At 57.2% G+C, this 13503-nt stretch overlaps 1 long non-coding RNA gene across 1 annotated transcript; it reads right to left on the bottom strand.

Annotated features, from left to right (window-relative positions):
• Positions 1–6390: 6390 nt before the first annotated feature.
• Positions 6391–7204, bottom strand: LOC115525082. The gene is made up of 2 exons (XR_003972293.1): positions 7012–7204; positions 6391–6680 (listed from the first exon to the last, which is right to left on the bottom strand). It is a non-coding gene; the product is annotated as an uncharacterized LOC115525082 (long non-coding RNA).
• Between the last annotated feature and the right edge of the window lie 6299 nt (positions 7205–13503).

The raw sequence follows: 13503 nt of genomic DNA, 5'->3' as shown, positions 1-13503 counted from the left end.
CCCCTTGTCCCGTGTACCTGTGCTGCCCCAGCCTCAGCCTTGACCTTGGCTCTCACTCAGATCCCCACCTCTGTACCCAGCACCTCCCATGTCACCACCAGGGGTCACCACACCTGCCCAGCAGGTTCAAACTGGCCCCCAGCTACCTGCCCACCCCTGCACCCCTTCCCCTGCCTGCCCTGCCTCCGCCCTGGGCTCCTCGCCACTCGGCCCCACTTCTGCTGTGGCAGGAGCGGAGGGGGCAGGAGGAAGGCTTGGAGCCCGCCTCACCCGACCATGTTTCTTGGCTCTATCCCTGCAAGAGCCCAGGATCCAGCCTTACCTGGGGCCAGGTATTAGGGGACAGCTGGGAGGACACTGGCCTGCAAAGGGTAGGGCTGTGGGGTGCCCCCCGGAGATGCAGACCCTGAGCATGTGGCCTGAGGCTACGCCCTTGGTCTCTGAGCCTCAGGTGCCTCCTGGTAATCCCTGCCTGGGGACCAGGAGGGTCAGTCAAGGCCATACCTGGAAGGCTGGGCCCTCTGGAGGCCGCTCCTGCGTCCCTAGCAAAAGGCTGTTCAGGTGACTGGAGCCTCTGCCCTGGGGTCCCAGTTCCAGGGCACTAGACAGGGAAGGACACTGGGGGGTAGCACTGGCCAGCAGGGGTCCTGACAGGCGTTTTCCCTACATGGGGAAGGGAAAATGCCCACTGTCCCCACCACCACACATGCATGCGTGCACACACACGCCTTGTTTCAGAACAAGAAGAGGCTAATCTTATGCCCCACCCCACCTTGCTCCCCCAGGCAGGTGGGTCTGTGGGGAAACTGAGGCTCAGACTAAGAGGCACAGACTTAGAGAACCCTCACCTTGCTAGGGTCATCTGCAGACTTCTCTTTGGTGAGCAAAGGTTCTCCCCCCAACCCCAGTCCCCTCTGTGCCCTTGCTGTCCCCTTTGTGTCTGGGCACCAAATGAACAGGGCAGAAGTTTTGTCCTGGTGGATCCCAGGGGTCTCGGCTGCCCATGGTCATCTGAGGGGGCAGGGAGTGAAGGAAGACAGGCTGTGGGTGGCTGGGGTCTGATGCCACCAGAAGGGACAGATGGGGGCCCAGCCTGATGCTTCCTAGAAGTGCCCCACCCCACCTGGGCACAGTCCAGGGTTTCATGCCCTTCGAACCACACTTGTGATCAGTATTGACAAGCAGCAGAGTAATCATTAACCACCGCCAGGGGCTGGGCCAACGGCTCAAAAGGCACTGGGCCCAGGGCGTCCCCACTTCCTCCTTGTGCCCCGAGGGCCAGCCAGGCACCGAGGTAAGAGCCGGTCCAGGCGGTCAGACCCCTACAGCCCCTCTGCCCCAGGGCGCTCCTGAGCCCAGCTACCTTTTTGCAGGGTTCCCAGCCCCTCTGAGGAAGGAAGGGAAGGGCCTAAGCAGCTGCTGGGTGACCTGAGCCAGTCCTTTCCAGCCCCGGGGCCTCAGGTTCCACCTGTGAGATGAGGGAGCCCGACCCCTGACTGGGCAGTGGCATCGCTGCCTCCACTAAGCCTGGCACTTGGTCTGGCCTGGGCATCTTTGGGAGGGCCTTCTAAGCTTTGGTGATGGGAGGTGTCACCTGCTATGGTGTCTTCATTCACAGGCCTGTCTTTCCAGGCAAAGGACTCCTGCCCAGGGACCTCCCATTCCACCTTGACTGCATCCCAAGAGGGTGGAGGCTGCTTCGGAGAGGTTGCCAGGCAGGACAGAGGCCCCGCTCCGTGAACTCGGGCAGCCTCCTTTGCCTCTCTGGGCATCTCCAGTGTCAGGAAAGGGAAACGGTCCAAGTCCACTCTCAAGGCTCAGAGTCCCAGATCCCCCTTCTCCAAAATGTCCCCTAGGTGGGTAGGACTGGCCTTGGATCCTGTCACTGAAGCCTCTGGGGCCAGATCCTGTCCGGATCTGGGGGGTGGGAGGTTTGGCGCGAACACACTTTGCAGGAGAAAAGTCTGCTCCCCTGGGAGTCCTGGGCTGGCTCCAGGACCGCGGGCAGAAGCTCCTTCGGATCTTCACAGCAAGGTGGGACCCAAGGGTTGAAGGGACGGTGGCTTCCAGCAGTCAAGGCTGGCGTGCAGGACAGGTCTCACAAGCCCTGATCTGCAAGTGAGGAGGAACCAGCAGGAGATGAGGCCACAGGCTCAAGGTCACCCAACTGCCAGACCCCTGCAGGCGCTCAGGCCACTGAGGTGCTAAGTGCTCTTGCAGATGGTGGTCGCCCGACAGCCCTGTGCTTAGCATTCTGCCGGCAGGTTTGCACATCGCACCTTCTCAAGTTCCCTGTTTCTCCCCGTCGCCTTCCTCTGTCCCTATTTGCTCCGTTCCTTTCCAGTTCTCTCCGGCTCTGCATCTGCTTCTCCCACCTTCTGTGTCCCCCGCCCCCACTTCGCCCCTGCCCCTCTCAGTCTTGCCTCCAGCTTCTCATCTGGGGCCATCCTCAGGAATCTGGATGGTCAGAGATCCCTGGAGACCGACAGATGTCCGGCTATCCCTCACTGTCCCTCTGCCCTGTGGCTGTGGCAGGAAGGGTGGGCAAAGGGCAGAGGGTGGAGGCCACGGCGGCCCAACCTGGAACTGGGGCCCGGCTCTGGTTGGGAAAGAAAGGAGGAAACAAGGAACTTGGGGACAGAGGGTGTGGGGTGTCAGGGCGGACAAAGGCTGCCCAGGAGCTATAAATCGGGGCCACTCCCGGCTTTATGAGCAGAGCTGGGGCTGAGACAGGACTTCGCCCAGAGAAGAAGGGCTGGCATCAGACCCCAGGTGTGGGCCCCGGATGATAAGGAGCCTCAATAAAGAGACCACGGACCTGGGGCCATGAGGACCCAAGAGGCCCACATGGGTGGGCACGGGTCCTCCCCGGACTTTTGCCCAAGGGGGAGACGCCAGACAGGCAAGGTCCAGGCCTCCAGTTGGTTCCCACCCTCTGTAACAGCAACTCCATGTGGAAGTGCCCACTGGTTCCAGTGGGGCTGCTGTTATCGGGGATGGGGACCAGTACCCACGGAGGCGGAAGAGCACGCCAGCAGGGACCTCCACGGCTGCGCTCCCAGGCCCAGGATGGCAAAGGGCAGTGGGCTGTCGGCAGGCTGCCGAGACCGAGTGCACAGGGCTCTGACCTATGAATTGACAGCCAGTGTTCTCATCTCCCCTCTGGCTGCCAATTCCATAGGTCACAGGTATGTTCGCCTCAATGTCAGCCGCCGGGACCTGCGGTGCAGGGAGGGGAAGGGATGGGGCGAGGGGTGTCCAGAGGGCAGGGAAGACTTGCTACCCCAGGGCAGCCCTCAGGTCCAACTCCTTCCTGTTTCATTCCTACCTTTCCATGTCCCCTCCCGTGAGCCTGCCCTGCTTTAGGTCCCTGCCTGCACTGACCGCTTGTGGCATGCCTGAGTGCTTTGCCCATGCTTTTCCCTCTGCCTGGAACACTTTTCCCTGCTTTTTTTGTGCCAGGTTCACCCTTACTAACTGTTCCAAGCTCTGCCCAAGCATTGGCTGCCTACAGGAAGCCTTCCTGAAGCCCACTTGATCCCCAGTGCCCGCCTGGGCACCCCCAGCAACCTGCGCTTCCCCAGAGAACTGTACTCCCCCCCCCGCCCCCCACCCCGGTGTTTCCATCCTCCCCACCACCTGTGAGCTCAGCTCCCGGCACCCAGCCCCGTGTGCTCGGTGGATGTCCAAACAGATCCTAAGCCTTCGTCTTGCAGCCCAAGGAAGCACCACCAATGTCCCATGTGGCCAAGAGGGGCCGAGGGCTCCGGGCCCCAGTCTGTGTCAGAGCCTCTCCAGGACGAGGACCCCCCGAACCGCCTCCCCTCCACTGGCCTGCTCTCTCCTCTCTCCCTGCAGCACAGCCCAGACTTGCCTGCCCAGCTGTGGTGGCCGTGGAGGAAGGCGACCGTGTGGGGGCAGGACCTGGCGGAGGTCGCCACAACAGCCTCTCTCCTGCTTGGCTTTCATACGATGCCTATGCGATGCCGTTCCGGAGACATTCGCATTTGAATTAAAAGCCTTCTGCTGCTAAAAGATAGCTTTTCGAAATTGGAAACAGAGACCTAAGAATAAAGTTCAAATTGCTCAACGATAGGAGCCGGCTCTGGAGCCCTTTCTGTGTGCCGGGCCCTGGCATGCATCGGTCACCTGGGATCAACTCAACGACCTTGCGAAGCGACTATCATGGACCTGTTTGGGAGATGAGGACTCGGGGCTCACAGAGGGGGGAGCATCTTGCTAAAGTGAGAGTAGTTGAACCTTCTCTCTCCGAGGACCAGGCAGCTGGCAAGCATCCAGCACCCTCTCTGGCCCCTATGACTCTTATCCCAGTGGGGCTTTTTTGCTGCCTCATCGGCTCCGGATCCCTGGGCCACCATCTTGACCGAGCTGGGCTCAGATGTCCCTCCCGCTACCTCTCCTCACCACCTCCCACTGCTCCCCCCACCCACCACACCTTGGGCCCCCGGGCCTCTCCCTGCTCCCTCTTATCTTATCCCTTCAGGGCTGAGAGCTCCATGCTCTTAACACCCTGGGCTCCAGACTCCTGGAGGGCAAAGTCCATGATTCACTCATCCTGCCTGGCCCCTGACCCCACCCCAGCATGGCAGGTGTTCCAGAAACCCTGGCCCTCTTGGGGGCTGTCGGGCCCCAGGCTCAGAGTGCTGGCTTAGGGTGGGTGGGTGGAAGGGTGTCCACTTCCATCTGCCTCTGGCAGCGCCAGGAGATCATATCCCAGCTCCAGAGCAAGGCCCACCCAGCTGCCTCTGACCAGCTCGGTTCTCTTCACTGCCCCAGGGCGGTTTCCAGAGAGGCCCCGGCCCGGCCCGGCCGTATGCTCCTTGCCTAGCCTGGATCCTGCCCCCACTTTCTCTTAAGACCTCCGGGACACCTGCTGCTTGGTCCTTTCCCCCCACTCCGTGGCTCCCGTGACGTGACCGCTCTTAGAGTCCCCATCACCAATGCCTGGCTATTCCCCGCCCAACTTGCGTACCCCTAACCGCAGCAGCCACTGACTTTTTGTTTCCTGTAGCCTCGGAGACTGGTGCAGCCGAGTAGCTGCTTAATAAATGCCAGCTGAAGTACCGACCACATGACCACGCGTGTGAATGAAGAGGCCTGTGGGGAGCAGGCCGCAGACGCAGGCGGGTGCAAGGCCCTCAGTGAGTTCCGGCTGTCGTCTCCATCACCATCACCATCACCATTGCCGCAGGTTTGTAAAACAACACGAGGCTGACGAGGCATCCTGAGGGGATGTGCAAATTCCGACAGCAAAGAAAGCCCTATGGGGGAAGGAACGGTCAGAGTGGGGGGACTTTGATTGGGAAAGTCTCCCCCGAGAGAGGGGAGTCTGAGTTCAGCTTTTGCTGCGATGAATCCTAGGAAAAGGTCATGAGCACCGGGGAAGGAGGGAATAACAGGGAAAAAGGTACAGAAAAAGGGGCTGGGGGGGGCGGGGTGTGAGTAGAGGCGACCCTGCGCTTTCACAAGCCTCGCTCCCTAAAGCCACCACCAGGGGGTGCACTGGGCCACGTCCCTCCCTGGCTGGCTGGGGCTGATGCTCCCCACCTCCTCCCCAGCTCAGGGACTCCTCCCAGCCCTTCTCTGAGCAGCCCCCCAAGGGCACCCCCCCCAGGTCCTTACAGATGTCAGCTCCCTTAACACAGTGGCGGGTCCCAGGCACTCAGTGCGCACCTGGCACAAAGTGGGATTCCTTAGGGACTTTTTTTTTTTTTAACGTGTATCTATTTATTTTGAGAGAGAACGCAAGTGGGGAAGGGGTAGAGAGAGAGGGGGAGAGAGAGAATCGCAAGCAGGCTCTGCGCTGTCAGCACAGAGCCGGACAAGGGGCTCGATCTCACCAACTGTGAGATCGTGACCTGAGCCGAAATCAAAAGTCAGAGGCTTAACCGACTGAGCCACTCAGGTGCCCCTTGATGGGGCTTTTACGGCTGCTTTTTGTGTATAAAACATAAATTTAGGGGTGCCTGGGTGGCTCAGGTGGTTAAACGTCTGACTTCGGCTCAGGTCATGAACTCACTGTTCTTGAGTTCGAGCCCCGCACCGGGCTCTGTGCTGACACCTCGGAGCCTGAAGCCTGCTTCGGATTCTGTGTCTCCCTCTCTCTCTTTTCTCCTCTCTCTCTCAAAAATAAGTAAACATTAAAAAATTTAAAAAGCACATAAATGTATAGTGTATATTTGTCTCATTAAAAGTAAGTCCCTGTGTAACTACCACTCAAGGAAGAAAATCTGTGCCGCCGAGCACCCCTATATGCGTCCTTCCGGGTGACCCCCCCCCCCCAGGTAAGCACAGTGCCGCCCTGTAAGATAATCACTTCCAGTTCACCACCCAGGTACACAGCGGAAAACAATATGGGTTCCTTTCGCCTGGGTTTGTGTTGTTGTGTGTTTATTCTTTAAGTGGACCCGGCTGCTGGGTTCGTCTGTGTCCGCGTGGTTGCTGGAGCCATAGTGTGTTTCCATCCGTTCGCTGCTGTGCCGCATTCCGCTGTATGAATAGAAAAGCCGGGTTGTCCTTCTTACTATAAACGGACTTAGTACTGCTGGGTCACGCACGGGGCAGCAAATACAACGCTGGACCAGGCTGCACAGTGGTCTGAAGGAGGAGCGCCTGGTTACAGGCGGGTTTTTTTGGTTTGTTGTTGACAATCATGAAACCTTCAGAAAAGGTGCGAGAAAAGCACAATGAACACCCTTACACCCTTCGCCCGGATTCACCGATACTTAACATTTTGCCACGTTTGCTTTCTCTTTCTCTTTCTCTCGCACGCCTGAATGTTTTCGGAACCATTTGAGAGTAGGTTACGTACGTTATGACCCTTCACCCTTAAATATTTCAACACGTACCCCCCCCCATGACATCTCTTTACACAACCACAGTACAGTTACCAAATTGAGGCCCGGTGACAATGACGCAATACTGTGATCGTACGTGTCATCCCCTTTCAAATGTCTCCCGTTGTCCCAATAAACGGGGATCACACCTCACCTGTGGTCGCCTGGTCCCTTCAGCTTTCTTCAGTCTGCAGTTGTCTTCGACCTTGCTTTGGTTTTCAAGACCTTGACATTTTTGAAGAGTACAGGCCAGTTGTTTTGTAGTATGCCCCCTCGGGTTTTTTCCCCCCACTTGCCCCCAATTAAGAAAATCAAAGGGGGCGCCTGGGTGGCTCAGTCGGTTGAGCATCCGACTTCGGCTCAGGTCACGATCTCACAGTTTGTGGGTTCCAGCCCCGCATCAGGCTCTGTGCTGACCGCTTGCTCAGAGCCTGGAGCCTGCTTCAGATTCTGTGTCTCCTTCTCTCTCTGCCCCTCCCCCGCTCACACTTTGTCTGTTTCTCAAAAATAAATAAATGTAAAACAAAAATTAAAAAAAAGAAAATCCAATATGTCCATTATGTGAAATGTTGGCAATATAGGAAAGTAAACAAAAATTGCCCCAGCTCCGATGATGCAAGAGTAGCCCTGTAGACATATCCTGTAATCACTCAAGTTAGCAGACTGTGTTGTTCTATGCACTCTGTACATTAACTCACTTAGCCCTAGAAGGCGGGTGCTTTCCTTAGCCCCATTTTACAGCCGCTCCCAGAGATCTCGAATCTTGCTAAAGATCACATAGTTCGGTAGGACTTGAATATGACCTTGTACTTGGCCCTTATGCTACACTGCCTCTCGATAGTTGTTGGGTTTGAGTGTGTGTGTCTCAACCTTTTAGTGACATTTAAAAAAAATTTTTTTAACGTTTATTTATTTTTGAGAGAGAGAGAGAGAGACAGAGTGAGACAGAGTGTGAGCAGGGGAGGGACAGAGAGAGAGAGACAGACTCAGAGGCAGCCTCCAGGCTCTGAGCTGTCAGCACAGAGCCCGATGCGGGGCTCGAACCCACGAACCGCGAGATCGTGACCAGAGCCACAGTTGGATATTTAATCGACTGAGCCACCCAGGTGCCTCTCAACCTTTTATTGACATTTGGAGCCAGATAATTCTCTGTTGGGGGCTGTCTGGTGCATTGCAGGATCCCTGACCTCTGCCTGCTAGATGCCAGCAATGTTCTCCCAAGTTGCAACCACCAGCAACATCTCCAGACACTGCCAGAGGTTTCCTGGGGAGTAAAATCACCTCCAGTTGAGAAACTCGTGTGTGTGTGTGTGTGTGTGTGTGTGTGTGTGTGTGTGTGTTGAGCCAGGCCACTGTGTGTATACAGTCTTGAAATCTGCTTTTTCAGTTTTTTTTTTTAATGTTTATTTACTTTTGAGAGAGAGAGACACACACACAGATGTGTGCAGGGGAGGGGCAGAGAGGGAGGGAGACACAGAATCTGGAGCAGGCTCCCCATCCTGAGTTGTCAGCACAGAGCCCAACATGGGGCTCGAACCCATGGACTGTGAGATCACAACCTGAGCTGAAGTCGGACACTAAACCGACTGAGCCACCCAGGTGCCCTGCTTTTTCAGTTATCGACTCCACGACCACATTTGTTCCTTTCCATTTTCTCCTCTTCGCCGGTTGAACGGCTGCGAGGCGTTGCCAGTCAAATAAATTGTCAATTGACCAAAAGACAAATCCATTGCTGCGGTCGTCTTCTATGGCCACGCAACAAATTACTGCAAAGTTAGTGGCTTAGAACAACCATTTATTAGCTCATGTTTCCGTAGGACAGAAATCCAGAGTCTCGAATGCTGAAATCTGGTGTTGGCCGGGCTGAGTTCTCAGCTGGAGGCTCAGGGGTGGAGGGAGTCTCCCTCCGTGCTTATTCTCGTCCATCAGCAGGGATTGGGATTTCTTGCTGGTTGTCAGCTCTTGGCTCCTAGAGGCCACCACGTTCCTTCCACGCGGCTCCCCTCCATCTTTAAGCCAACAGTGGAGCATTGAATCCTTCTTGTGCTTTGAATTTCTGATGTCCTTCTTCTGCCACCGGCTAGAGAAGAGTCTGCTTTTTAAGAACTCATGTGATTAGATCCGGCCACTGGGAGAATCTCCTATCTAGAGTCAGCTATGCTGTCAAACACGCTCTATCACAGAGTAAACCACCATAGCCACATTCACAGGCCCTCTTCCAGGTGTGTAGACCAGAGCAGGGAATCTTAGGGGATTCAGGGAGCCGTCTTGGAACCGACGGGCTGGAGGCCAGATTAGAAGAGCTGAACATGGAGGCGTGATGCCAGCTCTGGGAAGGGTCCTGCTGTATCCCTGCCCTTGGAGAAGCCCCAACATGTATTTCTGGGAGCAAACGCGGACCTTGGGCAGACACGGCCCTCATCTCATCTCCCCACCCCCCAGTCCCTTTCCAGATGACCCATCCCCATTGCCTGTACTTAGGGCAGGAGGAAGAAAACACAGGTCAGAGGAATGTTCCAGCGGGGCCAAGAGGGAAGTGAGAGGCTGACTGCTGGCAGAGGAGGTCAGCTGGGGCAGCTGTGTGGACCACCCAGCTCAGTGGGACTTGCGTGGCGACCGATGTGGGGGAAGGAGGGGGTAGCTGTAGGTCAGCAGAGGGGGCTGGAGGGTGGCCTTGGGCACCGTGTCTGACCCGCACTGAGGTGTATGGGTGTGAGGGGCTGGGCCGGAGGAGCTGGGCTTGTGCCCTGGTGGCCAAGTATGACACACTGTTGGGCATGGAAGTGCTGCTCCCCGTGAGCCCTGTGAGACCAGTGGGGAGGCTCAGGGTAGCCCCCAGCTGTGGGGGAACAGGGGCTCCAGGCTATGGTGAGGGACAGTCAGCTGCAGCAGAAAAGCGTGCCTGGAGGGGACGCGAAGAGGGTGGTGGCCTGCGCTCACACAGGTGGGGCCACCACTGCGATCACCCCGGCAGCAACGTCTGAGCCCCTCACGTGTGCTCTCCGGCTGCTGGGACCGGAACTCCCAAGTCCCATCTTGTCTCTGACCTCGCCACTGAGCCCTGGCAGCCTCGTAACTGGCCGACGGCCTCCTCGCATCCCCCACGTCCCCTGCTGACCTGAGCCTCTTTCTGCCATTTCTCCTCCTACGCCCACCATTCCCATCAGTATGGAGTAAGGAGACCCCAAGACCCTGCCCAAGGACCCCGACGGTATCATTGTAAAAGGCAGAATTCCCATGTGCCAAATAATAAACTCATTCCCACGAAGTCCCCAAACCCGATGCGTCCACAGCAAAGGCCTGGAGGGCAGCGCGGGGGTGGTGCCTGCCGCTCCAGCCCCGGCAGCCCCTGCAAGATGGGGAGCTTGGAAGCCCAGCGGTGGGTGGAGTTACTACCAAAAGTGCTCGGAGGCTTCTGTGGCTCAGCTCTGCAAAGCGCTATGTGGTTCTGTATACACAGCATCCTTGTACATCTGCACGCTGGGCCCCCAGGCTGCAGAGCTTAAGGGCAGAGTTAACCCCAGCCCGCACCTAGCTGGGAAAGAGGTTCTTGAAACTCCCTTCCTCTGCGTTGCCACCAGCCCAACCTCGCAACTTCCAGATTTGAGCGTGCAGAGGGCGGCGATGTTAAGATTCCAAAGGCCCACCTTCTTATTCAGCCTGAGTGACTTGCAACAAGGCACTCACCGTCCCTGGGCCTTGGGCTTTTCTCGCTGAGATTTGACAGCAGAGATCCTGAGCAGCCCTGACACCCTGTCACCTCCAAGCTGGGCCTATCCCTGCCACTGGACACACCTCCAGATCGGCAACTCTCCCCAGGACCCTAGCCCCAGGGCCACACGCACTGCTGTGCTCTTCAGGAGAGAGGCTTCATTGGGTGCAGAGGATGTGCTCGTGGTCAGCGCTGGAGACTTCAGCCTGCAGAGGAACGGCCCTCCCCATCTCTTGACCTTGTTTTGACAAAATTCATCTCTTGGCCAATTCTGTTCCTCCAGACTGCAGGGAAAGCTGTGTCTACACAAACCCATGTGGTTTTGGGTTTTCCCAGCCTCGTACAGACCCTTCTCTAGACCAGGCCATTGTGGGACTGAGGGGCCAGCTTTGAGGGAAAGCAGGTAACCCCCTTCTGCTGAGAGCGATTTCTGGGACTGCAGGTGTATGCTTCTGCATTTGAAAGAAGGAAACGCTGGGGGCCGGTGGGGGGGGCATCATTTCCGAGAAAAAGGAAAAGAGTCGAACTCTTCCTCAAGATAGACAGAAAGTGAAACCGAGACACCCAAAGTGAAATGCTTCATTCGTGTTTTACAAAACTCCCACCAAATAGAATCTACCCTACTCAAAACACACACACACACACACACAAAGAAAATTAGGCCATTTTCACAATCTGGGAACTACCAGATGAGGAAGCTGGCCAGGACCTGAGCGCCAACTCCGTGAAACTGGGAAAACTGATCTCTGCCCACTTGGGCCTCATGAGGGAGAGAGATGCCTTCTTCCAGTCCTTTGTGCTCCTTGGAGAAAGCCAAGCGGCCGTATGTAACAAACACGGGCTGAGTCTCATGTATAAATAACCCAGGAACATTTTGTTTTTCAATTTTATTGGGAGGGCTATTCCCAGCACGGAGGGCTCTGGGGAGATGTGATAAACCACCGCCGGTCGATGTGAATGCCGCCGAGGGGGAGCTCGCTGTGGCCCCATTCAGGCCATTGAACAACCAACTCTTTCAGGATCCTCAGCCCCGAGCTCTGCCCTGGAACAGCCCGGAAGTTGCATCTCCGGGGTGGACCCCTCAAAGCACCATGGAGGAGGCAAGTCCTTTGGCTTCTAAGGCTGGCCCAGGAAGTCTGGACTGGACCCACCCAAGGCTCCTGATCATCAGCTGGCACTCAGCCTCTGGTGACAGCCCTAAGAGGCTCAATGTCTTTTTTTGACACCAAAAAAAAAAAAGACCCTTGGGGCTTCTGTTTTACTGTGATTGATGAAAGAACACTCATGAAATCTCAAATAAAAGCAGTAAGTCAGAGACCTAAGATTACAGGCAGGACTTTCCAATGATTAGGGAGGGAAAGGGGTGGGGTGGGAGGCAATGGACTTAACATTTTACTTCTTCAGAAGGCACTGAGGCCCTATCCTACAAGGGGTGGGCAACCAAACCTTCCATTTTGCCCTCTCTGGCTCCCACTTGACCCAGAGTCCCTAATATTCTGCTTCTTCTCAGATCTGAGTTCCTGCCTCCACCCTTTTACACCGCCAGCCTGCTTTCTTCCCGGATACAGGCACCTAGCCTCCCAGGCTCCCACATCTCCCAGAAGCCGGAAAGTTGGACATGAGGCTTTCGAGTTCTTAGGTGCATTTCAGATCCATCTAGGAACTTCTCACCACCACCTCACCCCCGACCCCCTCCTACACTTTGGTATCCTCATTCTGGTTATGTAACAATCAGCCCCCCAAGTTCTGACATCACCCACTGAACATTCTCACCGGCCTGGACAGCCAGGGCCAGGGGCCTATACGTGGCAGGGAACGATGGCGGGGGAATGAGCCTAATGCAACAGCCAGGAACTGGTAAGGGGATGGGGCACAGATCAGAGTAAAAGCCGGTTAACTGGTGGTGACCCTAAGAGGAAAGCAGAAGTATTTGGGTTTTTTAATTCCCCCTAGGTTCCCACAAGATTTCATTGTTGCCCCACATTTCCCCTCCACCCCACATAGGGAATTTCCGATTTCACTTCCTCAAAACTCAAGCGGCCAAAGGGCCTCAACTTCCGTTGTACCCCTTCCCAACCTCCCACAGATGCAGCCCCTTCAGAGAGGCCATCTCTTCTTCCCCAGTATGTCCTGTGTCCTCCGCTGCTGTGTCCATCTTACAATTCCCCGCCCCACTGGCCTGAGGGCAGCTCAGGCCTCCTGCTGCTGGTCGCTTTTTTCCCCAGGGGCGTCTTGCTCCCTCCCCAGTTTTCTTTCCCCAGTCACCACCCGCCTTGGACGTTCTACTCCCTCAGCCTTGTCTACTCCCTCTTCCCTCTCTCCCCCTCTCCCCAAAGCAGACGGAGAAGAGGGGTAGGAAGTAGCATCAGGGAAGCAGGGGCGAGGAGGAGGCAAGGAAGGCCTGTTCGGACTGGAGCGAGGCCCCCGGGGTCCGCCGGTACTTCCGGGGACTCTGAGCCAGTGGGGGAGGGAGGCCCGTTCGTGGGGGAAGCGCGGGTGCGGCGCGCAGCCAGGGAGCCGGGTGTCTAACTGGGCGTCTCGAGGGTGCTGGAAGGCACGCAGATTCCCCGACCTCTTCGCGTGCGACCCCGGCTCCCCGGCTTCCCGGCTTCCCAACCGCAGCACGTCCGCGAGCGGCCCCAAGGAGGGCGGGGCGGTGGGTGAGAAACAGGTGCGGTTGCCACGGCACCCGGGCCAGGGGCGGGGAGCGGAGCGAGCGGCGCTCGCGATATTTGGAGTCGGCCAATGGGAGCCGGGGGAGGGGAGGACGTGGCGCGGGGTTCGCGGGCGGAGCTTCTTCCTCCCCCGCCCAGTTCCCCGCGGCCTGTCGCGGCGGCGGCGGCGGCGGCGGCGGCGGCAGCGGCGGCGCGCGCCCGAACGCCGGGCCCGGCCCTATAAAGACCGCACGGCTAGGAGCGCGCGCCACTGCGCAGA

Source organism: Lynx canadensis, chromosome D1, assembly GCF_007474595.2.
Source record: "Lynx canadensis isolate LIC74 chromosome D1, mLynCan4.pri.v2, whole genome shotgun sequence".
Classification (NCBI taxonomy): domain Eukaryota; kingdom Metazoa; phylum Chordata; class Mammalia; order Carnivora; family Felidae; genus Lynx; species Lynx canadensis.
The sequence above is the reverse complement of the archived record's forward strand: the minus strand, read 5'-3'. Positions and strand labels throughout refer to the sequence as shown.